General features: G+C 33.7%; 1 long non-coding RNA gene across 1 annotated transcript; it reads right to left on the bottom strand.

Moving 5' to 3' along the window:
- Nucleotides 1-1361: 1361 nt before the first annotated feature.
- On the bottom strand, nucleotides 1362-9519 carry LOC143049728 (uncharacterized). The gene is made up of 3 exons (XR_012970298.1): nucleotides 8753-9519; nucleotides 5352-5670; nucleotides 1362-1436 (listed from the first exon to the last, which is right to left on the bottom strand). It is a non-coding gene; the product is annotated as an uncharacterized LOC143049728 (long non-coding RNA).
- Nucleotides 9520-10734: the final 1215 nt, after the last annotated feature.

The following is a 10734-nucleotide window of genomic DNA, read 5'->3' as shown; positions in this document are numbered from 1 at the left end:
TAACAAGAGAGCAACATGAACAATTGCTTTTGAGACATAACAGATATAAGAAGCGTTTATTATATAAATTTAAGCCATGGATAACAAATGCCGGTCGGGTGGGAGTCGATCCTTCACTTCTGTTTTTTTATAAAGGTAATTTTTCTCTTTTCTTTTCTTTCAAGCTTATTTCCCGACCATTATTCTAAATTCTTAATAGTTTATATATAGCTTCACATTCTTTAAGCCGTTGGTCATGTTTTTCTACTTTTTTTAACCTATTTTTCTGCAAATTGGCCTATCATTCACCCTCTTAAATAGAGACTATATTTATATAGGTCACAGGAATTGCTTATGTCTAATTAATCCATGAATATGGAAGGAATCCATTTTTTATCCACAACGAACATTCCTGCTTGTGATATCCCCCTGAAACGACTAAACCATCAGATAGTATGGCAGTTTTATCTGGAAACTCATCCCAGAGACTTGTACTCGGCTTTCCTGTTTTGACAAAATTTATTATTTCTTTTCTTAAGGTGTCTGTTAATTGTTCGTCCTTTTTTGAAATTTGGTAATAATATCTTAAGGTGTTGAAAAAAGCAAATGCATCGATTCCATGTGCAGAATACTTTGCTTTGAATGGTACTCCGTAAAAATATGCCGGTTCTGTTGGAAAAGCTGTGACAACATATCTGTATACTGGTGCCTTGTAACTGGATCCGATAGCATATGTCATCACATCTACAGGGCAGGTAACACGGATATCTGTTCCCATGGTTGTGTATTGATATTCAGGAGAAATTACTCCTGTTGGATACATTCCAAGTACCTGACTTGCATTTATTGTAGGAAACGTATTCATTTTCTCTGATACCCTGTTAATATAATCATCCCATGTCCAAGACTCGATATCAGTATGCTTCGGAAAGTAGTCCAGTTCCTGAGCTGAACTACCTAAACAAAACAGCAAAACAACAAAATATCAACATATGTATATGCTCGGAACTAATCAGGTACTACCACAGAATGATAAAAGACTCATAAACGACTTATCCAAAACTCTACAATTCCAACATTTTTGAAAACTTTTAAAGGTACAATTCAGTCGTTAGCAGTCAAATAATTACATCAAAATGAAGCACTTTATTGTTGATGGAGTCTCAAATATCCATACTGTAATTTAGTTATTTTCTCCTGTTCTTTTATTTCTAGTCATAGAACTTCTAATTGTCGAGGCAATAAATTTTAAAACAAACAGCAATTAAAGTGATGTTTCTTTGCCTTTTTTTGTTTATTTGCTGTGCATATACTGATTTTGTGTCATGGATTAATACCCTATATGTTTGTTTTCTCTATTATGATATAAATAATATGTTTCATACCTATGATGACTGGAACATCAATCCCTTTTCCTTGTTTCCAAAGCTCAAAAGGCGAAGCTGGTAAAACTAAACCTGCAATGAGCATATACTGTATAATTACAAATGAAAAATGAATTGAAACCTAAATAGAAGTTTGCTCTAGAATGAGATAATTACGCGTGCAAGGATTATATAATACTATTACGATCATTTACACGACCTGACGGACATTCTAGATTCATGTATTTGTCAACCCGTCATAAAATCTTTAAGATAGACAATAAATTTCCCTTGATATCTTTTGCCTTGTATCCCCCCGAAATTCAAATTAAATCTATCCATCTCAATCCGAAGTGTCTTCTACTACTACTTCTAAAACTAATCTGTCTCGCTTGTTGAGTGAACCCTGAGACTGTAGCAACTTTGGGCTGATTGTACTCAGTCACTTTTGATACACATACAGGAAGATAAACAGACATACAACAGACGACAACCACTGAACATAAGTATTGAATGGTATTGGATTCGACACTGACGAAAATGTTTATTAGGCATTGAAACAAAACTTTTATAGTATCACCATTCAAAATATACTCATCATACATGTAGATACCATGATTGCTTTGTATGCCAGACAAAAAACTCATCAGTAACGCTCGATTCAAAAATGTGTAAAAATCAAATAAAATACGAAGATGAAGTATTAAAAAGTAATCAGACGTAAATATATCAAGTACACTGGGGTAAAGCTGATGACCGTAACTGCATTCACGGTCATCCCAAGATGTCGGATGAAAAATTAGGTCAGTATCTGTATTGTCTGTTACAGTGTTTCTATATCATTATCTTTACAAAGTATACATTGATACGATGTAAATTTATAAAAGATTCACACAGAAATCACAAATTACTACCGAAAAATGTTCAGGAAACGCGAAATTCAGTTTGAAAAAATCGCTAAGATGTCCGTAAATCATTATCAAAATATTTTCAAGATGACCGTAACAAAAAACAAGGATGACCGTGATTGGTAAACAGATGACCGTAACTTGTAAAAGATGACCGTAATTATAAAGGATGATCTTAACTTTAAATGATGACCCTCAATTCTAAGAATATCCGTATTTGTATTCATAGCTTTTTGTTGTGTTGGTCTCAATAGGGGCTTAGTTAGCGGATATTTATATGTTTCATCAATTTATTTTTAACTATTTGCCGTATTTTGAGTTCATGACAATGATAGTAAATTGCTAATTTCTCGTAAACTATGAAATATTTATTGATAACGACTTTAAAATTTTAATACAAATTGACAGAGATATGACGAAAAGTTGAAGAAACAAGAATGAATCCCTCTGAGGTGTCTCTAGAACATGCGGCGTGCCTCATCTACACTATAATTTTCTATGTTCAGTGGACCGTTAAAATGGGGAAAAACGGTAATTTAGCATTATGATTAGAAAGATCATATCATAGAAAACATGTGTACTAAGTTTCAAGTTGATTGGACTTCAACGTCATCAAAAACCTCCCCGACCAAAAACTTTAACCTGAGGTGGGACAGACGGACGAACGAGTAGACGAACGGACGCTCAGACCAGAAAACACAATGCCCATGAATGGAGCATAAAAACACTAATCTAACATGTGAATATCCGGTAATCGAGCCTGTGTGTATGGTTCCAGAGGAAGCAGATTAAAATCTTAGTTTGTCTTTATATATGAATAACATTGCTGTACATACAAATTGACAAGGTTCCCCTCAGTGTTGGATCCAAAGAGGGGGGGGGGTCCGGGGGTTGGAACCCCCTTTTATTTACCGAGCAGTGCATTTGAATGGGGACACATAGTTTGAAACCCCTTTACCCTGGGTTGGGACACCCCTTTTTTTGAAAATGGCTTAATCCGCCCCTGACCCTTATGATATACTATACGCACAAGACTATTTTAAGGATCTATTTTGCTGGAGCTCGCCTTCACTAGTTTGGTCGTAGTATTTTAAAAACATGTTGTCTGCTCTATGGTCGGGTTGTTGTCGCTTTGACACATTCCCCATTTCCTTTCTCAATTGTATCTGTTATTTTACTTGCAGGACAAAATAGAAGACAAATCAAAGACGATATAATATCACTGGTTGAATTAAAAAAAAAATAAAAAAGTGCATTTATTATATGGCATTACAAGGAATTCCAGAAATAAAAAAAAAATCTTTTGGCTTTTAGTGGGAGGCTGCGCAGCACACTTTTTTTTTTATTATACTTGTTAGGTGTCATATAATCGCACTTTTGTTGCATGTTTTCCCCACTTTTTCATGTGCATGTCTTGTTGTATGTTCATTTTAAAAAATATACCCTCTACCGTAAAAAAAAGATATATATGGTGAACTTTGTATTTAAAGCACGTCTTATTTTCTCCGTCCTAATGTAACCTATAGGATAATACTCTCATATAAATACGTTTTATATCAACACCATTAATCATTTGATTATCATACAGTAGTTATACAAATACGAATATTTCTTAGAATTGACGATCATCCTTTAAAAGTTACGGTCATCATTTAGAAATTACGGTCATCCTTTACAAATTACGGTCATCTTTTAACCAATTACGGTCAGCCTTGTTATGAATTGCTGATTCTGTTACGGTCATCTCGATTGTGATTTACGGTCATCTTAGCGATTTTTTAAAATCGAATTTCCTGTTTCATGCACATTTCTCGGAAGTAATTTGTGATTTCCGTGTGAATCTTTTATAAACTTACATCGTATCAATGTCTCCTTTATAAAGAAAATGATATAGAAACACTGTAACAGACAATACAGATACTGACTTATTTTTTCATCCGACATCTTGGGATGACCGTGAATGCAGTTACGGTCATCAGCTTTACCCCAGTGAAGTAAATCTTCAACAACAAAATTACAATACCCTGATTTCATTGATTTTTTTTAGTTATCATGAGGGATTTCCGAAGAATTGTGAAGTCCCCACTTCTGACCTTTGATCACAATTTTCGAAGTTTGCATCAACGACAGACTTAATCGAAAGCAATTATGTTTATCTTCAAATCAAAACCTATCAGCCGTGAACAATGTCGGGTTGTTAAATTTTTGCGCATCTTTAAATTTCACCGTACTAAATGTACCGGGAAAACTGATTGGAATCCGTAGGAGTGTCATTTTCTGTGTACTTTTAATCCAGGTCAATGTCCTTATCTATGTCCGATACTCATCTCATAATTTATTTTAAACTAAAACTTTAATAGGTCTCGTGATGAAATATATGCATGTACATCAAATTATAATTTATAAATACATACGACGCCAGATAATATTGGTTATTATCTGAATGTAGATACAATTAATCGAATTAATATGCCTCGACTCCAATCTTTATATATTGACTGGAATTTTCAGTTGTTTGTATTAAGAGAACATCGATTCGGCTTTTTCCACCAACAAACACTGACCAAACACCCATATAATTCTTGTACATGCAGCATATGACGTTGCGGTAAAGATCCTACCCCAAAATACAAGAGAAACATACCAAAGAAGCATCCAAAAGCATAAGTCGAAAATACACTGAAAACGCCATAACAAAAAAAAAGAGCGAGAAAAAAGGCACATGCAGCATGTACAGTTACATGTAACAAAACACAGCAGAGAAAACTAAAAAATGTCACAACAAAGCAAATCTAAGACATCTAACAATGGAGATAGCATGTGCTCCGGAATGGTAAGCAGATCCGGTTCTGGATATAGCATGTTCAACCGTCAAGTACCCCTGATGCAAAGTGTGAAGCTACACTTAATTTGCTACCTTGCTTAATTCCTTCATTGGTCTTTTGAATGTAATGCATCAAGGGATAATTTGTTTATGTTTAGGTGTTTGTTGGGAGTTGAGCGCTTGCTATGATAATAAGACAACTGTAACTTAACATTACATAAATAATTAAAAAGCTGTTAATAAAAAAAAAGAAACCCCGAGTATATATGTTCTTACCATCAACTACTGCAAGAGCACCAACAAATAGATTATTAGTAGGTAAATCACCGAAATCATCCATAGCCCAGTATGGATAAACATCCCATGGAATGGCGTCCATAATATGTTTTGCGGGAAGATTAATCAAACAATCTGCTCCTGCGCATTTAGTATTCTCAAGAAATATCTTATTGTCGAATGCGGCCTCCTCGTACGTTTTATTCAATAAGGCAGATCCACTCATCATCCAAACTCTATGGAAAAGACCAGTTGTCATTGGCGAAGCCATTAAAACCATGATGCTTGTAGCTCCAGAACTTTGCCCAAACAACGTCACCTGTAAAAATGTTCATCGTACTTGTTATATCTGGCGAATTGTTTCCAACATTTCAAATGTTAGAATTTATAAGCCTTTTAATTCATCAAGCCATGCGCGTAGCTACGTTTACGTCAAAACGCCCGTGCGTACACTTGAATTTGGTAAAACAAAATATTTTCATCTAGATATTATTAAAAGAATTGGTTAACAGTACATCAACCTTCTAAGTCTTTCTTCAATTGCTTGTAATTTGGAATAAAAATGACAAAATTGGTGTCATATTTATATATTTGTAATTTCATTTTCTGTCAAAGTCTAAATCTACCGTGATTTTTATACTCGCTTTCCTTTTTTAAAGCAATTCCTTATGTACTTAGATTCGAAATGTGGTTTGCATTTTGTTTTAATTAACACTGTGTAGATATAGGTTCAGTATGTGGTTGAAGTTTTAATATATCAATAACTTTGTCAAACCATGATCGTATGATTTTACTATAGCTGGACAAAAACTGTTTATGATCAAAAGAGTATCCAGCGCATCATGACGAAATTATATGGGGGTTTTTCAATAAAAGCGTAACTTTCAGACCTAAAAAAAAATGGAAAATCGACTTGTCTAAAATTTAATTTCAAGAGTTGTTTTGAATACCTCTATTATAGACCTGTTTGTAAACAATTTTAAATATTCTTTAAAATGATATTATTTTCATAATTTGTGTACTGTTTCGTAGGGGACTTTTGTCCCCTACGAAACTTCTTCTAAACACACTCATTTTTTTTTCTGAATTAGAAAACCATTTTTATCGATAAAGATCAGACAGTACTTCACATATGAACAACTCATGTTACGTAGTGGACATTTTAATGCGTTTCGTAGTGGACAAAACCGTTTCGTAGTGGACAAAAAGTTTCGTAGTTGACATCAACCCTATTATATGTTAATAAAAACATAATAAAAATTACATGAAACTAACCCTTGTTATTTGTTTTGCACGCATATAATTGAAAAAAGATTTAAAAAAGACTGCATGGTAGTGGTAGTGTCCACTACGAAACGTTTTTCTCCCATACTTGTTTCGTAGGGGACCGTTTCGTAGGGGACGTATTCGCATGTTTTATTTTTTTTCCCACAATCCCTATATTGCAATAGTAACAAGACTGATTGTATTCATCAAAGCATTTATTAAGCTGTACACTGATATTTTTTTCATAATTTTAAAACCAGATACTGAAGGAGATTTGACCCGTTTCGTAGTGGACATTAACAAAAATACGGTATCACTCTGGTCCATTTGATGTGCTCAATTTTTCTTACCAACAATTTAATTGCCGTTATAAAAGCATCACTTCTTTTGTAAGACCCTAATGTTTATATCTCTTGCAAACAAAAATTACATTGATTTTATAAAACTGTTTATTGTCAAATTTTAATGACTTCGTTTCGTAGTGGACATTTTGTGAGGGACATACATTCCAAAATTCCTATATTGAAAGCTGTTTATTAAAATATAATGGCTCTGAACATACTTTTGAATTATTAAAGAACTTATGTAAAGTAAAATTAACATTTATTTCTTCATTATTTTACGATATTTTAGAGTATGAATGTTGAACAGGCGGTCTAGAGACATGCCATTTTGGTTGTTTTGGACCATTCAGGAGTCAATATCTTATCAATCCCTCTAAAAATAAACTGTTTCTTTGCTTAAAAATGTTAAATCTAATTCAATGTACTGACTACACAAAACATTACTTGCAAAGTTCAAACATATTTTTTTAAAAGTGGCTGGGACAAGAAAATACGTTTTTATTGAAAAACGCCCATATATGATGAATTTTCCCGTAATTCACGGATTTTTAAAAGGAATTTCTTGAAGTATTTACATTCTGAGGTTAAATTTGGAACACGTAAATTATTTGTAAAACCGTGGTCAAAGTTAATTAAACTTTCTTGGAGGAAAACGCGTATAGAGCAAGAATAAATTTCCATCCTGGTATCTATGATGTCGAGTTAATTTACATGATAAATTTATAAACCTCCATATTTTGTAATGAAATTAAATGAAAATATTTCTTTTGTTTAAATCCTGTAATGGACTGATAAATGAATAAACTTTTCGCGTGGAGAAATTTCAGGCGAGAACCAGGGTTCTATTTACACACTTTAATATTGCACCTGAAAAACTCAGAAAATTAATCATTTCATGTTCATTTACGATTCTAAATAAACAATGAATAGATTAAAAATTAAAAAAGTAACCATTTTGAATCTAAAGAATGTTGTTATTGATACGAGTTTTCAATGACAGGAATGGTATGTCATTCTCGATAACTTTAAAACTTCCGGAGGCTTAGCACCCGCTCATCTACATTGGCCTGGATTCAATAGGACCTTAAGGCCCATACCGAGGTTCGGGCGTACACTTGAAAATGACCTAGCTACGCCACTGCAAGCAGAATTCGAAAAAAAAAAGACAACTTGTATACTTGCTGCAATCAATTGCAGCATTATTTCATTTTCCATACTGTATAGCGGTTTATTTTTGCAGAGTGTAAATTTTCGTTTATTTTAGCGAATTGAAACGAATCAGAAAAATAAGTTCCGCTTTTTTCAGAAATGCACATGCAATATGGTATTATAAAGCTTTAAATACGCCAAAGTAATAACCGCCAAAATATTGTGAATACCTTTTCAAAATGTAAATCGCGAATTTTTGCACCCGCGAAAATTAACCGCTCCGCGTTATTCTATTTTGAGCATAAATAAACGAGTTTTGCTTAAAACAATAGTGTAGACAGAAACAAACAAAGCAGGCTCCGGACTTACGCAGGCAAATAAAGATTGCGATATTGTTCAATTCTTTTCTAAACTTTACATCAATTATAACTGCGCCAAAAAAAGATTGCTTGTAATTTCAAAGAGTTGAAAATGAATTGAAACTATTGAAAGTCTAGATAACCTACAAAACTACTTTGGCAACGTAGGAATTCAAACTTGCGCCGCCATGAAAAACCTTTATTTTTATATAAACCTTTTGAATGCAATAACGCTGAGATCAGACTATACCCCAACTTCTTGTAATGTAAATATTCTACTTACCAGATTTGGATTACCTCCAAAATTCCTGATATTGTCCTGTACCCATCTTAACACCAATATCTGGTCCATGAAACCATAGTTTCCTGTTAAACGTAACGGAGTTGATAGAGTCATGAACCCAAAAGCATTTAATCTGTAGTTCATGCTAACATAGACCATATTTGTTGCCTCTGCAACTTCTTCAGATGGACTATAAGTAGGAAAATTTCCACTTAAGTCTGTGAGAGAACCGCCATGAAACCAAACCATCACTGGCAAATTGGCCTTCCTGTTAATTGTAGGCGTCCATACGTTCAAAAACAAACAATCCTCACTTCCAGAAATGCCAATGGGAGACGTTGGGTCTCGTTGAACACACCAATTCCCAAATTCGGTTGCTTTGAGGATACCATCCCAACATGTGTTATCCTTTTTCGTTAATGGTACAGGTGGCTTCCATCGTAGATTGGATATTGGGGGTTTAGCATATGGAATTCCTTTAAATACATACGATGAGGTTTTTAGTCCTTCGATTGGCCCGCATGAAGTATGAACGAATGGTGCACTTTTCTGATTTCTAATGCAGGTTTGCACAGCAGAAAGTGACAAAAACAAGATACATAACATGCACTGTTCCTTTCTCATTGTAGCAACTTACTCCAAAACACAACAAACCTGTCCTCACTATTGTACAGATTATAGCACTAATTTTACTTAATTCCACAATTCCAAATTTGTTTGAAGCTTTTATTCTTAAATCAAAGTGCATAGTTCATAAGTTATATAAGTTGTTAACTTATGAATAATTATTGAACCAAATAGAGAAAATAACACATCACGGATGTCAGATATTTATCTCTATACATAAATGTCGTTTTATGTTTTCCTATAATATGATTTTCTTTTTATTGTAAAAGTACCTTTATTATCCCCCTCAAATTATCAACATCAATTGACTTCATATATTTTGTACATATTCTGACGTTTTAGTATTATGACATATGATACAGTTCACTCGGATTGTAAACACATTTTTGCATAGTGTATGTACATGGTAAAGTGCAATCACTATTATAATAAGAAGATGTGGTATGATTGACAATGAAACCAGAGACCAAATGGCGAGGAGTTGACAACAATAGGTCAACGATGGGCGTAATCAGAGAGCAAATTTGTAATGTAAGATAATAAAAATAGTAAATTTAGGCTCAAATGGTCAAAAAATATTTTTTTTGTTCAACAATGTTTAATTTTTGTATTTAAACAATATCATTAAAACACTATGTTTTGTCAGAGAATGACTATTTTACAATGCTTGATTGCTTGAATTGCTCTGTTGTAGTCAGGAACATTCTCACTCCCAGAGAAACGTTTTAACGCAATAGTCATAATGATTAGAAAGACAACTTTACACTAAATCCATTGGATGTTGAATGTGAACAAATTGATATTTTAGACAAAGAAACATGATTTTTTTCATAAGTTGTTATTGACTTTGAACTAGCTGTCAGTAACTGCGAGTAATCAAAGATCTTTGTCTTTTTGCTTTTGGGATGTATGAGTACCTGTCCACGTCCACTGTGTGTTTATGTTAGATGCTTTTTTATTTGTATCCATCTGATGAATTAAGCCTTTTTCAACTCATTTTTGTCGAGCCTGCAACTTTTGTTGCAGAAAGCTCGACATAGGGATAGTGATCCGGCGGCGGCTACGGCTACGGCGGCGGCGGCGGTGTTAGCTAACTTCTTAAAAGCTTTATATTTTAGAAGGTGGAAGACCTGGATTCTTCATACTTTGTATATAGAAGCCTCATGTTACGAAGTTTCCGTCAGTCACATGTCCAATGTCCTTGACCTCATTTTCATGGTTCAGTGACCACTTGAAAAAAAAGTTCAAATTTTTTGTAATTTTGAATTCTCTCTTATTATAAGTAATAGGATAACTATATTTGATATGTGCGTATCTTGCAAGGTCCTCATGTCTGTCAGATAGTTTTCACTTGA

The sequence above is a fragment of the Mytilus galloprovincialis genome, chromosome 10, assembly GCF_965363235.1.
Source record: "Mytilus galloprovincialis chromosome 10, xbMytGall1.hap1.1, whole genome shotgun sequence".
Taxonomy (NCBI): Eukaryota; Metazoa; Mollusca; class Bivalvia; order Mytilida; family Mytilidae; genus Mytilus; species Mytilus galloprovincialis.
This window is presented reverse-complemented; position numbering and strand designations above follow the sequence as displayed.